The 20,859-nt window shown below is 41.8% G+C and overlaps 1 protein-coding gene across 2 annotated transcripts in view; it reads left to right on the forward strand.

The window, feature by feature from the left end:
* The first annotated feature begins 3,927 nt into the window (after positions 1-3,927).
* The window catches only part of COLEC11 (collectin subfamily member 11), a 39,187-nt gene continuing 22,255 nt past the window's right edge, over positions 3,928-20,859 (forward strand). Inside the window, exon 1 of one of the 2 annotated variants that reach the window (XM_035320990.1) lies at positions 3,928-4,583. The gene's annotated coding sequence lies outside the window, so the exon portion shown is untranslated. The remainder of the gene's footprint in view (positions 4,584-20,859) is intronic. The other variant, XM_035320991.1, reaches the window with a different exon arrangement.

Genomic DNA, 20,859 nt, shown 5'->3' on the forward strand with positions numbered 1-20,859 from the left:
TGGAGAGACAGATCACATCCTGAAGAGCATAGAAAAATGGATTCTTGCCTGTTGTAGCCCAGTCAAAGTGAGGAGCAAGGGTTTTATGCTTTTAGGTGCTCTCAAAGCTTGCACCTGATACGAGAACTTGCCATATGGCTTCCGTGTAAGTCCTCTCACAAATGTCTCCAAATACTTTTGTCTGTGAGGAAAGCTGCTCCCTGCTGATTTCCAATGGGACTGGTTTATGGATGTGTTACAGGTCTGGTGTGACAGAAGTTGCTTGAAATGCTTGACCTGTCTTGGATTAATGTGATTAATTGGAGGCATGATTAGATCATGTCCGATAAGCCCCCCTTGAGTATCAGTAGAAGCATGTGGCAAGTTTTAATGTAGTGATCCTTGCATCAAGCAGTGTTAAAGGACACACCATGGCTCCTCTGTTATGGACTGAATTAATCTATTTCCTGTGCCTTCACTTTTCCTAAGTTTTGTAAGAAGGAAGCCGGAGTTTGATCTCTAGTCTAAAAGCCAGGGTGATGCCAAAAAAAAAACCAACAACAACAACAAAAAAAAAAAACACCACCTTTGAAACTTAGACTGTTTTCATCTTCTGTGGTATGGGCTTTATAGGTCTCTACAGCTGTATCAGAATGGCAGACAAAATATCGATTATGGGAAGTCATGTCGTCCCAGAAAAAGAAGCCTTAAGGCTAGGCTAGGGGAGCGTGAGTCCCCTTCCTCCATACAGGCTTGACTGCAGCATTGATCAGTGCAAACGGCTGACCCCTTTGTAAGTAGGTGGCTTTGGTGTGCTCATTGCCTGCCTTAAGAGCATGCGTGTGAAAAACTTACGTTCACTGAGAGCAGGAAAAAGATGTGACACTGCAGCATCTCTTTGTACTAGCGCTGTTCCCTGCAGGAATTACATGTAATTGATCTTACTGTGATCAAGAGGAGAAAGCTTGTTGGATTTGTTACAGCTTGCAAGTTTGGGTATCTCCTCCTCTACCCACAGGTTACTCCGATTCCTTCTTGCCATTTCTCAGGACAGTAATTCTTAACCTTATCAATGAGTTTCTGCTGTTAGATGTTAAATAGTTAATAGCTAATGGCCAACACCATGTTTTTCAGCTTTGAATTTTGTGCTGAAGTGTCTGATTCAGTTTTGATCTGCCATTGGATCAGCAAAGATAGAAGCAGAGCCAGGCATTGAAGAGATTTTACCAAATTTAGAGATGAGAAATTGCAGGAAACACAGTTTCTCATTTCTTACTACTGCTGCACTGAGTGCTGCTCAGAACCTTTATGCAAAAAATGGTGGTGCAGCAACACTAAGGTTGAAGGCTAGTTTTTACACTGCAGTAAAAGAAGTTAAAACTTGTATTGCTGTTTCCATGCTGAACTTCCCCACCATACAGCTAATGTGTTGCACAGAAAAGGTGGTAAGGATAATTTCTTCTGTTGCCCTGTCCACCAGAGTGAAGTGTTGGTGTTCACCCTCTGTGGTTGCATTAATGGGATGAGGTACGTATGGGGATCTTCACAGGGGCAGCTCTACAAGCCCCCTTTTTTTCCCCCAGATGTATTTTGATACTTAATAAAACTGTTTCCTATTTTCTTGCCTAAGCAGTTACTGTTAGGTGAAGCCAGAGGGAAGGGGATGTGATTTTTGGTTGTCACAGGAGTGAAGGAGGGAGTGCTCTCGTCTTGCCATCGGGAAGTCGTGTACCTGCTGCATCTCCTTACCTTTTTCAGGAGTTTGTCCTAGGAGGCTTACCAAGGGCTGGTTAGCAAGGCAGCCTTGGCTTTGAAGAAGTGGAGCAGTATTTGTGACACAGCCTGTAGTAAGCTGAGCTCTGGCAAATGAGCTCAAATTTTGACTTAAAAAGCTTGGGTATTTGTTGGTTTTCATCCCTTAAGAAAATCTGATCCATACCGTTGTTTGCCCTGCTTGAGCAGTGGTTGGCCCAGATGACCTCCAAAGGACCCTTCCAACCATCCCATGATCCTTTGACACCATTGGTTGCCTTGCCAAACTGAGGGGAGAATTATAGGTCTTTGTCATCTTTTCAAGACAACCTCTTTAAAAAGGTAGTATTTTAAAATGAACATTATATTTAATCCTCTTACAGACTGAGATAATGCCAGTTGACTCTGGAAAGAGTACAATAATTTGCCTGAAGGTTCTGAAAATATTAAAAGAAATCACCTTTCCATGATAAATTTGATTTTGATTTGTGCTTCTTTTTTTTTTTTTTTTTTAACTATTTCAGTCCAACTCTTCTACATAGGTGGTTTTTAACCTGAGCTTAAAGGCTGGGTGGATGTCTGGTTGTGGATCAACCATGATAGCTAATCTAAATCACTGTCGTCTTGTATACCGTAGCCTCTGAAGGTTGTCCCTCTGCATTAGCAAGGGTGGCTGAACAACTTGTGAACCATTTCTTGAACAGCTATAGCTTTCAGACTGGCATATTAACATGAAAAAAGTTAGCTCCAAAGCCCACAGTGATTGTGACCTGCTGGGGTTGAACAGCTGCCCTACAGTAATTTGGTTGCCTGAGCCACGGACGGGGACAGGGCTAGGTGGTGAAGCTGGGGAGGTGAATACTTGAGCTGCTCCATTGTAGTCTGTATCTTAGTGCCACAGGTTGCCCGTAGTCTAGTTCCAGCGATATGCTAGCATGACTGTGCAGCCTCAAGTCAGCTGTCTGGGTGGGTGAAGGATGCTTGTGTCCAGCTGTAAGGGGACTGTGCTTTTTTTTTTTTTTTTTTTTTTTTTTTTCCCTCAGATGTGAAACAAAGCCATGGACTTATTTTCTCCTTTTCTAGGGAAAACAGTTCTATCACGTCTATTGTGTTTGGCCTTCCTTTTTGAACTCTGGAAACTTTATTTATTCTTCACTTCTGTTTGCCTGGTGTTTAACACTACCTTTTCTACTTAATTTCCCTGAAATGACTCTTTTTCTCCCTTGAATTCCATCTCTGGCCTCAAAGTTATTTGCCTGTTTATATAGGGAGAGCAGATATGTATGTAAATGGACATTGCCTTTGCCATTGTAATATGATCTTCAAAGGCTTGGACTGCAGTCACTTGGCTGCATTCTTTACATCAAATGTTTCTCGTAGCAAGTTGCTGCCAACAGAGTGCTGTGAGGGCCTGATCCTGCTAATTGCCTTCTGCTCCCTTTGAACTAATACAGCTTGTATGCATAAAACAGCTTTCAGGTTAGAGTTGTGGGGTGCTTACACTGTTACATTTTACATTTTTGTCCTTACTGATATAATCTGAAAGTGAGCATCAGTTCTTAATTTCTTGTGACCATCTGGTGGGCGTTGAAACGTGGAAGCTGATGGAGGAGAGGCAGCCAGGTTCCCACCCAGCTTGAAAACACGGTGATGTAGGAGAGGTTCAACCCTTGTAAAGGTGGTTTCTGAATGTGAGGCACCGCTACCTCTGTACTGCTGTGGTATCTGTGATACCAGGTTTTTGTCTTTTTTTCCCCCTTACTGCCTGTTTTGCTGCAACCTCCCCAGAGGTGGGGATGCGCTGCCTGAACAAATTCCATCCTCCAGAAGAGAGGGGGATAGCTCTGCCAACAGCACCCTTCCCTCACGTGTAAAACCTCTCAGGTGTGGAGTGGTGAAGCCTCAAGTGGGGGCTGTGGTGGGGAAGGAGGCTGCACTCCCCAGGGCCGGGAGAGGAGTGCATGGAGGGGGCTTCTCAGGGAGAGAGGACACTGCCAGTCATGAGCAGAGTGGGAAAAGTCTATCAAAGCACATTGCAACCCCCACCACAGTATGAAATCCTCGATGGAGAGGACATACACCTCTACGAGAGCAAATCAGATTCTTGTACAGAAAGATTCTTTTTGCATTTTAGGACTGTGTAAGAATACTGAAGAATTTCTGTATCTTTCTTTCTCACTTACAAAAAGTGATGTCAAAGGTGTATTTTAAAAAAAATATCTTGAAGCCTGTCATGTGGATAACAGCATTGTTGTGGAGAATTGAGACTCAGCTCTGAAATACATGCATGTTTCCACTCAGTAAGTCAAGAATGCTACAGCTAACAGCAGGAGTGGGGAGAGTTTCACTAGGGAAAGTGTGTTAATTATTCACATAACTCGGTCATATTCACTGCTGCACTCCCTGTGTTGTCATATCAGTTGTTAGAAATGAAGTAAAGCAAGGAAAGTGCTGTCCTAGGGCAGTTGCGTGCATTACTTGGAGCTGAATAGATCTAAATGGTTAAAAAGGGGTTCTCTGCTAGAGAGGAGGAGGGGAGAGTAAGAGTGCATTCCCAAAAAAGTACATTCCCAAAATAAAAAGCTTACATCATGGACCTCTTCAGCTTTCCCACACTTCTTTCCTAATTATTGTCCTACAGGACAGCTGATCTATTTCAAACAGGAAGCTGTTTACAGATAACACTTGCAACTGTGTTGTCTGATTTGTTGAACTGTCGAAAAGCAAAAGACAACCTCTTTTCAAATTAAAAACTGTCAGACTTCTGTAAACAGCAGCAATGAGGTTCATCTGTGCAGTGTCCCTGCAGGCACAGAGTGTTCTGCAGTTCCCATTTTCTCAGCAACCATAAGGTAAGAGGCTTTTATGCTTTTGCTCTCTAGAAACACGGAGGAAAAAAGCTTGGATGTTTGTTAGGGGGATGTCTTGTAAGCAGCAAAATATGATTGGCAATGGCTGCATAGCAGGGGAAGGTAAGAGGAATAACAGCTTGCTCTGTTCTAGCAGATAATGTGGGACCTTTCTGTCTGAGGCACCCCTGTGCCTCATAGGTTAGATCATAAAATTATTGGTCAGTGTGGGATTTGTATATAAAATGTTCAAGTGCCATTGAAGGAGCTCATTCTTTTATTTGAGCAACAAAGGATGAAGTGGTGTTTTAATTTTTCATGCAATGGAAAGTTAATGCAGCTTATTAAGGGGTTCTGATTCCTGGTAATACCTGACTGATAGTTTAATTTTGGAAGTGCTCAGTGCTTTTCTCCATCCTTCTACTTTTATTCCTAAGTGGCTGGCTATTTCCTACTTTACAAAGTGAGCTTTTAATACAGCTGAAAGGCAGAGAATAAAGACTGACATTGCAGAAGTGAAGCAGATGACAGTGGATCCAGTAAGGGATAGAATTACACCAGTGGGTAATTAATTAACTCAGTTAAAACCAAATCAAGTTGGTAGCAGTAGTATACAGGACTGTCTAATGAAAATTAAGGATGTGTAAAGGCAGAAAGCTATCTAAATGAGCTGGACGATGAGAGTAAGCCAAGTTCAGTAACCAGAAGGCCACATGCCTGCCTTTGAGTCATGGGATATGAAAAATTAGGATTCATAAAAGGAATTAAGAGTTTCCATTCTGACCTCTGTGCATAAATACATGTGCTCAAATAGAGGAATTCAGGAAGGGGATTCTTTTCTGACAAAATCAAGTGACTTTGTAAAACTGAAATACACAGCTTCATTTGCCATACAGTGAAACAGAGAGACTCTTGGCTGGAAATACTACAGCTTTTTATATTTGGGTAGTGAAAGATTTTAGAGATACATTAGGAAACTACTGTCCTATGCTTCTGTTTTTGAAAATGAGATCTCCATTTTTGTACATTTCATGTTTATATAATCATTTAAGGAAGGATCATGATATTTTAAGGCATTATAGTGACTGAAAAATATGAAACAAACACTGATTTAAAGTTCTCACTCATGAGAATGATGTTAGGATGTCTTTGTCTGTGACAACTAGTTAGACATATCCTTAATAGTTTTTACTGTTTCTACTGATTGTTGCAACATAAATAAGGTATGTAGATATTGTATATAAGTAACACTTCCAACCTGACTGTTCTTCTTAAAATTGTTAGGACTGTCTTTCACAAAATTCTTGCATGCATTTGTTAAAATAAAATTAATACAGGAAAGAATATGTGACTTAAATGCATTGTCAAAATGGCATTTTAAACATGCTGTAATCTTACAGTCAGCGAAGAATTGCACAGTAACTTACAAATTGTGCATCATAATGATGAGTGCTATTTTTCTGATTACTTCTGAATGATTTTACTCTATTTCAAAAGCTCCATTTAGTCAGCTTTAAGGCTGCCCAAAAAATCTCAATTGAGAATCATTCTGAAGTGGGAAGGCTCTTGACAAAACAGCTTTTTTTTTTTTTTAGGAGAAGTGTCAGCTTTCCAGGGTAGTTTAGTTCTTTTTTCAAAGTATTTTGGCTGAAAACCAGAAGAGTTTAGCCAAAAATATACTCACAGTGTCTCCTGGGAACTGTAGTTTGTGCTTTGCACTGCATTTCACTACTGGCTGGACTTCCCGGCTGAACCATGCTTCCCGTAAGGCCCTGTGCCCAGGGACTCAGTGCGATTTCCCTTGATGCAAGCAGCACTGTGCTGTATTTTGGGAAGTGCACTCCAGTGAAAGAGGCTGGTAAGGAATGAGATGTAGGATAAGGCTCTCTAACTGCTCGTAGATAATTGTCAGCTAGTTTAAAGCTTGAATGCTTTGCATGTGAGCCCCATACCACCCAGTTTGCTGTGGGCCTTGAAAGCATGACCTGTCGGGAGGGTTAGGAGTGTCAGCAGAAGGCTCAAAAACCTTCTGTTTCCATCAACACAAAAGCCCATACAAGGGAGAAAATGTTTAAAAATGCTTCTGAGACTTTTTGGTGTTTCTGCCAACTTTTGTGCCAGAAGTGTTCCATTTTATATACTTGGAACTGCAAGCTGCAAATACACAGTATGATGGAATTTGGGGAGGGAGGTAAGCTGTGAAGGAGTCGAGAGGAAAACAACCTCCCAGGAGCCCGAGGCTTTTGGAAGTGGTGGTTCTTAAAATCCAACAAGGTCTTGTCTCACCCGTCTAAATGCCTGTTCAAACAAATCTTGGCCTGGATGATATGCCCTTAGGTGCTTAAGATGTCTGTAGGCAAGAAGAGAACTGAAGCTGCTCAAGTTCTTCATTGCTGGGCCAGTCTCTTACTTGTTTATTAGGATCCAAGGATCCTTATCTGTTGTGACTGTTTGGATGATGCTTCCTCCAAACTGCATCAGGAAACCAGTTAGGATGTCCGTAAGGCATCATCCTGAGGGAGGCGATTGTCCTCTGCTCTGCCCTGGTGAGGTCCCCCTTGGAGTGCTGCATCCATGTCTGGAGTCCCTAGCACAAGAAGGATGTGGAGCTGTTAGAGTGTGTCCAGATGAAGACCACAAAGATGATCAAGGGGCTGGAGCATCACTTCTACAAAGACAGTCTGAAAGAGCTGGGGCTGTTCAGCCTAAAGGATAGAAGGCTCCGGGGAGACCTCATCAAAGCCTTTCAATACTTCAAGGCATCTTATAAAAAAGGATGAAGAAGGACTCTTTACTTGGGTAGATAATAATAGGACAAGGGTGAATGGTCTTAAAATTAGAGGTTAGAAGGAACTTTTTCACTCAGGATAGTGAGGCACTGGAACAGGCTGCCCAGAGAAGCTGCGGATGCGCCATCCCTGGAGGTATTCAAGGCCAGGTTGGATGAGGCCCTGAGCAATCTGATCTAGCGGGTGGCGTCCCTACCCATGGCGGGGGGTGGGAGGGGACGACGGTTGGAACTTAATGATCCCTGAGGTCCCTTCCAACCCAGGCCATTCTATGAAGGCATTCTAGAGGCCAGAACAGAGTAGAAAGGCAGATGGTGAGAAGTTTGAGGTATTATTACATTGGTTTCTTCCTACACTGAATAAAGCACCTGAGTAAAATGTGGATATGGACAAACAATTTCCAAAGCTGCAAGTGAGGCACCTGGCTGCAGCCCAAGAACCCAAAGTGTTTACGTGCTGAAGTGCTCTATGGCTGAAACATTTTGGAAGTGTGTTGCATGTTGTCCTTCTGGCAGAGAGACTTCAGAAACTGGCTCTGTAAATAGTTCTCGGAAAGCTGAGTGCTGCCACCGAGCTTCTTTGTAATCTACTGTCAAGGAGCACTTCTCTGGGGAGTGGGGATCTGCATCCAGTTCCTTCCACTGCTTCAGTGCCCATCTCCTATCTGCTAGAACGGTGCCCTTGTCACTAACCTGACAAAACCACAGGTGCATCCTCTTATGACAGAGTTGTTTGGAGAATGAGGCTTGGGGTGATTTGGTTGAAGTTGGGAAGAGGCCACAGATGCAGATTCAGTGGTAGTATCACCAGTGTTAAGTAGGTATCTTTTTTATTTTTGGCATGAAGAATGAAGGTAAAGGGTGGAGAATGGAAAGATAACTACTTTAGTTCTTGGCTGCTCTTTGTGGGGGGGCGTTGAAAAATGAAGATGTCCATGGTTGTGCTTAGGTTCCAGTTATTCATCTTTATTTTTCTGATTTTAAGCGTGGATGCAATGAAATTGTCTCAAGTTGCTCCAGAGGAGCTTTAGATTGGACATTAGAAAGAGCTTATTCATGGAGAGTGTGATCAAACACTGGAACAGGCTGCCCAGGGAAGTGATTGAGTCCATATCCCTGGAGGTATTTAAGAAACATCTGGGTATAGCACTAAGTGACATGGCTTATTGTTAGGACTCAGTAGGTCAGGTTGATGGTTGGACTTGATGATCTTGAAGGTCTTTTCCTTCACTGTAACTTTGGATACTGTTAGTATGATTCACTAATTGTGTTATAATAAGCACAGATAATAAGAAATCCTATTGATAGCTCTCTAAGATGTTCTGTTCAATTTGTTCAGTTATTTTCATGTTTAGTTGCAGGTCCCTCTAAATTATGCATGTCCCTCTCAATGATGGTGAGGGTGGTGATTTTAGCATGTATTGGAACTTGCTAATAAAAGTCATGCATTTAGTTGTCTCTAGTGGACCCCTTAGATATAGTCCATGGGCCTTCAAGAGAACATGGATCATGAGTTGAATTGGTCTCCATCTGGTCTGAATGAACAGTCTGCCAGTGTTGTCCATGCTGTAAGGGCTGAACAGCAAAGCTTGTGTGAAGTAGTACTTCTCTTGATAAAAAAAGCATCATGAAGAAAGACCGAAGTGTTCATAAATCACTCACCTTCACTAAAGAAGGCACCAAAATAACTCACAACCATTTTAAAAGGGTTCGCAAGCATATCTTTCTTTAAATAACTCCAATATAATCTATAGCCTTTGGTGTACAAGAATTAAGCAGAGACAAAGTGTGGAAGCTGTAGCAAGGACATTATTTAATATAAGACTTTATGATTGTCATCAGAGACATCTATAATAGATCACCCATTTTTTGGCATTGGAAACAAAAGTCTTTCAAAAAAAAAAAAAATCCATACCCAACTATACATGATGTGAATGAACTGCAATGTTGGATGGCATAGTAATTATGACTAGTCAAAATACAAACACCAGACCAGACTAGAAATTATTGAAGGCCTATCACAGGAAGTAACAAAAAGATACCTTATTTCATAGGAAAAGAAAATGTCTCATTAGAGGGGTGTCGATGAGAAAGCAGGGACAAGAAATGTTAGGAAACAGATACTGAGAATTCTTGGTAGAGCAAGAGAAGCACTGCTCATGTGTGTGCTCTCAGCAGCATACACAGACACATTTGCAATGTTTCTCAGGTTGTGCAGTGCACTTGCAATTCAAAACCAATTGAGAGATGGATGACCATAGTAAGAGCTGTGTTACAAGCTGTAGTTGAAAAGAAATATTTAAGTAGTTTTATTCTTTTGCTGTTGAATATCTTCCCATCAGAATTGATTTTCTTTTCTTTTTTTTTTTTTTTTTTTTGGTGTGCCAAAAACTCTATTCACTCTCTGCTTTCCTTTTTTTTTCTTTTTTAATAAATGTTATATATAAGTCATGAATATATTAACATTAAACTGCTCAAAATTAGTTTAAAATCATTAGACAACACACAATAATTTCACCATGTCTGCTCCATGAGTAATTCTGAATAATCTAAAGCTTAAATCTTTAGGGTTTTTCAGTATCTGTTTCTTTCTTTGGCCTTTTGAAGACTGCCCTTGAAAATTCAAGGCAAATTTCTTCATGTAGTAATCACATATGGTCTTTGCTTGTTTTGTTAAAAAATAGCAGAGAGGAACCTGATTTATTTGAAGAAGTCTTTATGATATTCTTCTTAGGTAGAATGTGTGAATTTCCATCTGTTTCCAATTATCTTATTGTCCTGAGTACCATGTCTCCAGAATTATTCTGGTTGGATTATTTAAATTTAAACTCTGAAAATCAGATGCGTAGGCAACCATATCATCTTCACGAGATCTGTGGAGATGGGTAAATGAGCTATATTCCAGGAGTGCCTTAAATGACCATTGATTTTTATTTATTTTTTTTCACAGACTATATACACTGCTACCTCTTCTTCTGTGTTGCTTCAGGTATAATGGGATCTAAATACGCTGCTGAAGGAGTGCGCTCTATAAATCCTAGGGAGGTTTCATTTTTAACTTGAATCCCTTCCACCTGAAAAGAGGACAGTTGGGCATTCCATGCCTTGCAAATCCCTAGTTTAGTTTCTGGATGGCACATGTTAAAATTGTATAAGCCACACTAACTTGCAATGACCAGAGAAGATGCTATCTTAGCTCCAACAGAGTGTACCTCGTGGCCTGTAAAATGAATCTGGTGGTATTTAATGCCAGAGTCTCTCAGGTACTTTAATGACTCTGGTAATAACTTTCTTTATAGTCTTCTAAGCAACTCTCTTTTTAAGCATGTATTTGCCCATTTAGACTGAGTTTACATGTGATTGCATTCATATTTTTCCTTGACTTCAGGAGTAATGATGTTAAATGTCAAATTAGTGTTGTGCCCGTGGAGTTTCTGATATGTTCAGAGTTGATTCCTGCATGCCTTTTTGGCAGCACTAAATAACTTTGTGGCAGGTCTAATTTTGTTGTTGTTGTTTATCCTTCCTTTGCTTATGTCAACTGGCAGGTGCTGGGATTTCAGCCAGAACAAGGTTAATTCATTTTTTAACACCTCTGAAACCTTTTCCTTAGCTGTTGGCTGCAGAATCAGAGCTGTAGCATTACTTTCTGCTCTTGTAAGTGTCCTATAAATGCTAAGCATATGCACGCTGAGGCATCTGAAAGTTCAAGTGATCATAGCTGATGTGCAGCTTCTTAATGTGTGCAAATTGCCTCTGGTCATGTTCTGGCTGTGTGAAGATGCATCTGCGGCTATTGTTCGAGATTTTGAATGATCTTGGAGGTCTTTTCCAACCTTAATGATTGTAAATTTGCTGAGCACCAAAGCAGGTGGAGATGCCAGTAGTTATCACTTACTTAACATGGCTTGTTATATTCTTCCTTAGAAACATATATTATTAAAATAAAGGAATCACTCGGGGCAGTTGGTTAGATAAAGGAAATTAATGAAAAAATCCCAAAGGGAGTTGTCATCCTCAAGAATCTTTTGGCAGCAGAAACATCTTGGCATATGGATAAGGGAAGTAACACCTCCAGTTTAAATGGCCTTGTTTGCAAATTGTAGAACAATTTGTCTGCTTCTTTCTGAACTAAAATTTATTTCTCAAAATGAAACCAGGTTGTTAAAAGCACTTCAAATTGCATGCAACCACTTGTATTTTTTCTTAATTCTTTAAGTCTTTTAGGTCAGTGCACTGTACATAGCAAAGGACTCCAAACGTACGTGCTGTGGTATAAAAGCTGCTCTGGAAAATATTTTTCCACTGAACATCATCTTTCAGCTGGCTACCATTAGACATGCCTTCTAAGTAGGATCTTGAGTGTTGCCAATGATATGAAATGAGTGGTCAAATCTGCTGTAGCATCCTCACATAAGAATATGTTTTATCTTCTGAGAGCTTTGTTAATATGTAGTCATCTTCAGTAATCACGTGTCTTTGCATATGCTTTTACAAAATTACATCAGGTCAATATGAACTTCTTTGTTTTCCCTCCACTGTTTTGCTTCTATTGCTATTGCTATATGGATATATTGCTGATATTTCATTGACAATGCCCCAGTTCAAATGCAAGATTTTGATCATGCATGCTTATGTGCCATGGTGTTTTGTTATGCTGGAGATATTCTGAGAAGCATGTCCCTGTCATTTGAGGATAATACTTCTGGATCACTTCCATGACTCTTGGTGGCTTGCACGCTACTGCAAAATGTCTCATCTTGTAATTCCTTAGCTCTGTATCTTTTGCTAGATATTAGTTTCCACTGCAGCCTGGTATTTTGCCATATCTTTCATCATTTTTAAAATATTCCCACTCCTTAATTATGTTCCCACTTTTTTTTTTTTTTTTCTTCTCCCTGTTCTGGTGAATTTAGTCCCATTACTACTTTCAGTTACATATCTTTCTGTTTTCTGTATGCCTCTGGTATGCGAGGGCACAGTTTTATAACACACTGAAGGCTACCTCAACTCCTGCCAAGTGTGTTTCTTTCCCTGGCTGGCAACATTCTTCACAGGAGTGGATGGCCATTTTACCCTCACGGGGAGCCAAGCAACTAAATCAACTGAAAAATAACATTACAGAAAGAGGAATAGTTTTCTGCTGCCTTAGAGCGCTGTGCTAGCTCAATGTGGGATCAGATGGCTGTTGGTGACCGTATGAAGAAGGGGAGGGTAATGTGTGACTGCAGCAGGGGAGCCAGACTGCTGTTACTCCTCAGGTAGCTGGGCTTAGCTAATGGTGGCAGTGGGACTCCCCTCACCTAACTTTACATACTTACAAGGCTGGGAAATGAATGCATGCCTCTAGAGAGCCAATTATCTGACCTATTTTAGGAAGAAATGAATTGTCATAGATAGGTGCCTTTCTCTGACTTGATATAGGGAACTCAGGATGATTTTTCTCACATTTGCAATCTAAGCCAGAATGACTGAATCCCACCCAAGTGTCTGCCTGTAATCTCTCCAAGGTTGAGATCTAGATCTAAGCAAAGCTGCCCTGATAAATAGGCATGCCTTAATGCCAGCAGTGTTCTGTCTCGTAGCTCACTTTTCTGAGATGCTGCACTTGCGGCATTCAGAAGGACTGAGCAGCAGTCAAGTGTCAAAGCCTTGATCCTAGAACCTCCTTTAAGTTCAGCTGATATGATATCTAATGCATGAGAAGATGGGATAAAGCTGCTTCTGCTCTTTTGGAGGAACAGAAAGCAAACCTTTCTCCACTCCATGAGTACTCTGGGATAGTGCCATCTCTGTCCTTTCTCTGCCATTCTCCTCAGGTTAGATCTCCCACATTCTTCACTTGTGCCTTGTATTCCTCCTGCTAGTAGGAGGAACATCCTATATCTCTTCTTTACTTTTCACAAAGTCTCATTATTATGTACTTTAATTAGAGTTTGTCCTCTATGTAGACATTCCTAATCCTGTATCAATACTATCAATACATGAGTGTTGTTACTTGACTGCTTTATGTCTCACAATAGACTCATTTTCCTTTGTTTTTAAGCCCAGTGTCCTACTGCTAGGCTTGAGTTGCCTTCAGGCAGGCTTCTTCCCTACCTGTCTTCCATCTTTTAATCTGGTGTGCCTGAGTGTACCCTGATTTCACATGTAGCATCCATCCAGTGTGAGCATTACTCTCCCGAGGAGCTGGAGTTGTGGACTCTCATCCTTTTTGGTTAAGGCTGTTCCAGAGCTGGCATTTCTCACCTTTTGGATCAGTACTTGAGTGGCTTTTCTGCTGTGGAAAAGGCACACGCTGCTGCTGATGTGTTGGGGAAGTTGAGGGGTCTTTCTGCCTGGTCCCTGCACCTCAGAGGATTTAGCTGGGGATCTGGACCACCCTGCCTGGATTATATTTGCACTGAGAGCCTGTTCAGCACCCTCACAAAGTCAATGGGCAGGCCCACCTGGAAAACTTCTAGGCACCTGGAGGGCTAGAGCATGTTGGAAGGAGTAAGTTGGTTGAACAGGCATTAGATACTTAAATATTGCACACCAATATGTGCAGCCAGTCCTATGCTTCTGTGGATGTGGAGTGTTGAAAAGAGGTGCCCTAAACCTTCAGAAATAAGATGAAAAATGCATATGTAAACAATATGTATTCATTTATGTAAGGGAATATTTCCTGCAGCATTTTCTAGACTATTCAGTGATTCTCAGTGACTCCTTGGTGTTTTAGTTCCTACAGTAATGTGTGTGGAGATAACATCAGGTTTTCCTGTGGATGCTTGAAAGGAGTGGGATTGAACTGAGACAGTTTAGGTGTGGGTTCTTAAAATTACTGACACCTGTATTCAAATGGCATATTTTGGGTGTGGGGGTGGTTAGGAATACTGATAATTCAATCTGACATATTTCAAGCATGACACCCAAAATCACAAACTATTTCTGCTAATTATATATGCAAACAAGGCTATAGCAGAGAGATTGTTGTATAACGGGATTTTAATTAAAACCTTGTGGGAGACATTTTTGTTTAGCATTTCTAGTTATTTCTGACAAATACTTCACACAAAATTCTACACAAATATTACTTGTTACCATCCAACACACCACACAGAACTGTGGTGAGACATTTGACATTCAGGGCAAGAAATCATGTGAGTCCCATCTCCCTCTGCTGGTAGGTTTTGAAAAGGTACTTGCCTCCTTCTGGCACCAGTCTTTCTCTCACCCTTGCTGAAGCCCTAATTTTATATTTTCAGCACAGATGATGTTAAGTCAATTCTGCCATAAACTAGTTGACATCAGCAGAACTACATCAGGAACAAATTTGTCTCACAACTTTTAAAAACATTATTCTCAATGAAAAGTGAGGCAACTATTCCTACATGTGACAAGGGCACCTACATGGTGCAGTCAGAACTAACAGTCCCTTACACCTCACAAACACTGGCTGCGGAAATAGCTCTATTGAGCCAGAATTAAGTGCACTTTAGGGAGTAACCAATGACTTCCCATCAGTTAGACTTTTAGGTAATGTTAGCTTCTCATCAGCTTAGACTCATGCTTTTGTCCTCTGCACCAAACCTTGCTGTTCTTCAGCATCATCAGTACCTGAAATTTGTTACTGCTTTATGCCACTCCATGCTCCATAGGTTTCACAGAGACTTTGTAACCACGGCAGTTATGATCCCTGTTTCCACAATCCTACAGCATTAACATTTAGGTATTTTTTTTTCTTTTTTGAACTCATTGCTTTAACCTTTAAATCAACACTTTGCAGCATTGCAGGGCTTTAAAGTTAAATGGTGGATGATCATTTTAGCATTTAAATAACATTACTGCTGATTCTGATTTTTGTATTTTGGCTGAAGAGTGAACCCTTGATTACCTAAGGTATTGCATGGGGGAGCTGGGAGGACAAATGAGAGAACACTTAGATAAAGTAAGTACATTGCTACACAAAACATCCGTAGGTTAGGGTTATCAGCAAGGCTGTAACAGAGAAAGAAAAGGTCAGTGGCACAGGTTTCATGTCCAGTGTGAAAGACATCCTCTCCAGGGGATGATCTGTAGCGTTCGGGCTAAGTGCTGGAAAGCTGCCTTCATGCACGTGGCTGGAGGCTTGTCAGTTCTGCTGCCTCCTGCTTCTCCCAAAAACCTACTCCTGGTGTTACCTTTCTAATCATGGGAAGTAACTCTTTTTTAATCAGTCTTTTATCTGTTCAAAGTGTTTGAAACAGTGTGAGGTGTGTGTCACAGCCTGACATCTCAATGGCATTGCTTTGTGGGCACACCTCTTTGGGTGTTTGAGGATGCACATGCTGCCAGCGAGCTCTGGGAGGTGTTGGGATGTGGGTGAAACAGACTTGGGAAGTCAGGGGAGTGAAAACTGCTGAAAGCTGTCAATTAAACTGTAGCACTGACTCAAAATCATCCCTTGAGTGTTGTATTTCTTCTAGCCACGGGCTGCCTCTGCAGATTTACATGTCTGTCTGTAGCAGGAAATATAGTCAACTCAGGATGCAGATAACTCAGCTCAGATCCCTGAGAACGGAGCATAATTATGTTTTAAAAATTTTATTTTCTATAACTCGAGAGAAAATAAGTCAGTAAAATAAAAACAAATCAAAGAAGAATTAAAATCATAACCTCAAAGAAGAATTGCGTGGAATTATAGAGGACTATAGTCTCTTTTGTTGTTGACCAGCTGAGCATTAATGCCAGAGAGCATCATTTTCCTTCTGCATTTTTCAGTGACTTAGATTCAGCTAGGCAGAACACCTGTGTTGCTGCTTCTAGGTCCAAACTAACCAAGTTCAATAAGTCACTGGCCCTTGTAGAGCAGCTGCTGGCATTTCCAGGGTCCTCACGCTCAAGCCATTTGCTTGCTGCAGTGGTGTTGAAGCTCTCCATCCACAGCAGGGTGGTTAAGGAGTACCCAGTGCCAGCTGTCCTGGATGGCCCCAGAATTGTTTCTAGCAAGCCTCTGGTGTGCTCTGTCTCAGGTGTACCCCAGTGCTCTCTCAAGGATTTGAAAGAACTTGACATCTGGTTCCATAAATCTCATCTCTCAGTAACCCAGGCAGATTCCCCAAAGCTGCTGCGTCTCTAAAGTTGTTACAAAATTATTGTTCTTAAAGGTGTGTTGCTAACTTTTTTTTTTTTTTTTTTGAAATGGAAAATCATGTAAATGCTTCCTGTTCCTCCTTCTCTGCCTTTTTTTTTTTTTTTTTTTTTTTCCCCAAAGCTTTATGCTTGCTCTGATTTAATGACCACCATTATAGATTCTGTAAATTTGACTCAACCCATGCATAGAAAAATTGTGGTGCCCCATCCCTGGGAGTGTTCAAGGCCAGGCTGGATGGGGCTTTGAGCAACCTGGTCTGGTGGGAGGTGTCCCTGCCCATGGTAGGGGTGTTGGAACTGGATGACCTTTAAGGTCCCTTCCAACCCAAATCATTCAATGACAGAGTGTGAAAGTGTTCACACTTCTACATGTGCTGGGTTTCTTCCTGATATAGGTCATTCCAATGCTGAAGAAATCCCCAAAACATGGACTGAGATGGTGTTTGAAAAACACACTGGCACCCTTTTCTGAGGACTATTTTCAGTGGGCTTTAATTTTCTAAATGTCTTTATGAGTCTGGGTCTGAAAGGACTTGAAGATAAGGTAGAAAGACAAGGAATTTTCTAGGACTTTAAAATGAAAGGCGCTTCTGGAGTACATACACAGAGATCAAACTTATTTCAATCACGAAAGACTATTTTAGTTGTGGAAGAGAAGGTTTCTTCTTAAAGGAGAAAAAGAAAAGGTGGAAAAAGTATTATCCACAGTGTTTCTGGCTTGATTTCTAGTACTAATTTGTCCCTTTACTGCAGCTGCCGACTCTATAAAAGTGTTTAATCTGCAGCCTCTTCAGAGATTTCCTATGCTACTGACTATTTTCAGACCGAGGTAATTTCCTGAGTGTTCACATGGAGCCGGGGTGTTGTGGCCTGCCTGAAACCAAGGAGCTGTTTTCTACAATGGTTCCCTTGAGGCTGTGCAGTGACAGTCCATTTTTTGTGCGAGTTGGAGAGTCGGATTGTTGTGAGGAAGCGTGAAGTGCATCCCTGGCATCTCTGGGGTTTGTAAACTCTGCAGCAGCAGGGGATGGTGAACGGGATGTTTCATGTGATGAGAAAATTCTTCATTTTTGGCTGCTGAGCAGAACCACCAAGCAGCCCTGCCAGTTCTCTGCTGCTCAATGCCTGTCTCATGCCTGAGCTGTGTAGGAGTTTGCAAAGGCAGATGAATATTTAACATATCCCGAGGCTTTGATCTTTCAGTTGTAGTCTGGGTATGTTTGAAACCCCATAAAATGTAACTGGCTGAGGTGGTGCTGCTTTTATATCCACTGATGCAGATGCAGAGACTGGAGCACCCTCCTAATTTCAATTCCTTCTGTCTCAGGCTGTTTCATTCCCCTCTCTTACTCATCTGTCAAGAATCCTTATCACCCGGCTACTGGATGCTCGTGCTGAAACTGCCCAGATTTTCAGGCTTTCAGCTGAGTACCTCAACTGCTTGGTTTTAAAGCCTTTGTCTGATCTTCTACTGACTCCCAAAGTGCTCCAGCTTCAAGGAAAAGGTGAGATGTCCTGCAGGCTGGCCACCAGCCATTCTCTTGAGCTGCAAGCTGAGGCAGGAGACACGTCCTTGGTTTCTGTAATGTGGTTACTGCACGGGATGGTCCCATTCCCTACCCCTCAAAGGTGGCCACTGCTGATGAACACATATGTTCAGGTATTGGAAAGTAACTATCTAGGCCTGAGTTGCTGCCAATAATCCTGGCTGGCTGAGGCAGTGATAACTCCCTGCCTTCTCCTATAAGGAGTGGTGGTCCCTAGCTCAGCATTGCAAAGCCTGTTCTTGAATGACCCCCCTCATTTTCAAGTCTTCCAGCACTGATATTCAAATGCTGAAGTCCTCACTAAGTCTAGCCCTACCAGACAGTGAAGGGAAGATCTCGAGATACACCCAGCTCAGCAGAAAGGGACCTTGGGGTGCTGGTTGACAGCAGGCTCAATAGGAGCCAGCAGTGTTCCCTTGCAGCCAAGAGGACAAATTGCATTTTGGGGTGCATTAAAAACAATGTAGACAGCTGGTCTAAAGAGGTGATTCTCCCACTGTATTTAGCATTGGTGTGGCCTTAACTTGATTGTTGTGTGGAGTTCTAGTCTCCAAATATAAAAAGTTAATTAGCTGTGAAGAGGTCAAGCAGTGGGACTTGATGATCTTTGAGGATCCCTTCCAGCTACTGGTTACTGTCCACAATGGTCCTGTTCCCCATCCCTCAAAGGTGGCTGCTGCTGATAAACACCTATGTTCAGGTGTTGGAAGGAGACTACTAACCAACTCTACCTTTCTCAACATTTTCTCTTGGCTATTTTTTTGTCTCTCTTTCACTTACGGTCTTGTGAATCATGTACTTGTCAAATAGAGTCAGGACCATCCACTGTGGATACTGTGAGCCCCTCGAAGCTGCCAAGTTCACTAAGATATAGTGAACTAAGATATAGTGAACCCTACCTGTGGGCTGGGATCTCCTCTTGGGGAAACGTGGCTGGATTCAAACCTAATGTATTTTAAGTAATTACATATGCACATCAAGGCATTTGGGAGAAGAGTGCTATCACAGCCATCCGACATGGACAGTGGTTTGCATAACATTAGCAAAGAGCCATCAGGTGGCTGGTGGCCTGGCTTGGTTTCTGGCCATCACGGCTGGCACTGTGCATGGGCAAAGAAGGCAACCTCTATGACAGCAGAGAACAGCAGCACGGCAAATGTTTTCTTGTTGGTTTTGTCTGTCAGAGTCATGGAGAGCTGGGCTAGTTGCTGCTTCTCCATGGCACTAGAAGCTTTGTATCCAATGTCAATATTTCCATTACCTTTATTTCCTTTTTGCCCGCTTCTGCTATTTGTTTTCTCAGGTCCATCTTTATTATATACCTTCTCCTTCAGATCTGCTTCCTCATCCTTGGGGTAGAAAAATTCAATTTTGCCTGTGGTCTTGGGAAACCATGAGTGATATTGCTGCAGTTGTGACAAAACTTAATGTGGCCTAAATATTCGAGCAGCCCATGCTGAGGTTTGTACTTCTGTGGGTTTGTGTGCTCCTAGCAATACCTGAGCTAGGTTTTTTAAAGCTGATTCAGACATGTATGCATGAGCTGCAGTCATCTTACTTATGGTAGCATAAGCAAAATTTTGGGAGCTGAGCACTCTTGAAGGGGAAAAAATACCATAAACATCTGCATACATGTGAGTGTTGTCCGTCCAGAGCCTACACCTTAAGCTATGAGAAGAGACTTTCGTAAATGGCATTAGTATTTAGCAATCTGGCAGGAATGTTGTGAGGGTACAAAATGCATCTCTTGTAAGATTGCATGTTTTATAATCTGATAGACTAGAAGCTAATATAAAACTGAAGTAGAGGCCTAAAAAATGAAATTGTTATATTGCAGCTCAGTGGATTTTTTTATTTTTTTAATTTTTTATTTTTTATTTTTGGAGGGACACATTCTCCTGGGTCTCTTGACCCACAAACTCTTCCCAGGTCTGAACATACACCCTGTCTTTTTCAGGCCTGATCCTCCTTCTCTTACACTTAGCTCTCTCTTGGAGGGAAAGGTGGTGAAGAGACTTGGGTCACAAGGGGCTTGCAGCATACTCAGCTGTGCCTAGATCTGGGTGATCTGGGAGAATTTCAGTGTGTTGTGGAGCACCTCTGCCCTTCAGTACAGAGGTAGCATCAGATGGTGTGGTGAGAGCATTGCGAGGGAGAGCAACCTGTAACTCATGCTGTGCCTTCCCCTTATGAGGAGGGAGATGAAATCTGCTCCCAGCTGACTCCCTTGCAGTGGTCCTGTTGTGTCCTCTCCTAGAGGATAATGGAAACACAAAATGGAGAGCAATTCAGGGGACTAACTTATTCCCCCAGCTCCAAATTCATTTACTTAGCCTTGCTGCTGAGACATCCATGAAACATTACAGAGCTGATGGTGGAATTTAAAATCAGAGCAAGGAATAGAATAAGCAAAACTGTATTTTGCTGCACATGGAGGGCAGCTTGCCTTCCTCTTCCTCCATCGCTTGTGTTTTGGTATTTGCTTTACCAGCTCCCTCTCACCCTGAAGCTCCTTATTCTCCTGTTGCTGCTGAAGGGCACTTATTCCTTCAGGCCATCCCCAGAATAGCAGATCCACCATCCTAGACCCACATCATGCTGAGATACGCAGACCTGTGTACTGCCCCTACCTTTACCTATACCTAACCCTACTATGCTTATTTTTGAAGGAAATAAGAAAGTGGAGAGTAATATAGGCCAATCTTCTTGTTCTAGATGTAAAATGCCCACAGCTCTGTCAGGGCTATAAATACTGATCCATGGATACTTTGTCTTGAAACTCTGATATGACATCTAGCTTGTTTGTGCAGTACAAAACCTTGGTGAAAGA

This window comes from Oxyura jamaicensis, chromosome 3 (genome assembly GCF_011077185.1).
Source record: "Oxyura jamaicensis isolate SHBP4307 breed ruddy duck chromosome 3, BPBGC_Ojam_1.0, whole genome shotgun sequence".
NCBI classification, from domain to species: Eukaryota; Metazoa; Chordata; class Aves; order Anseriformes; family Anatidae; genus Oxyura; species Oxyura jamaicensis.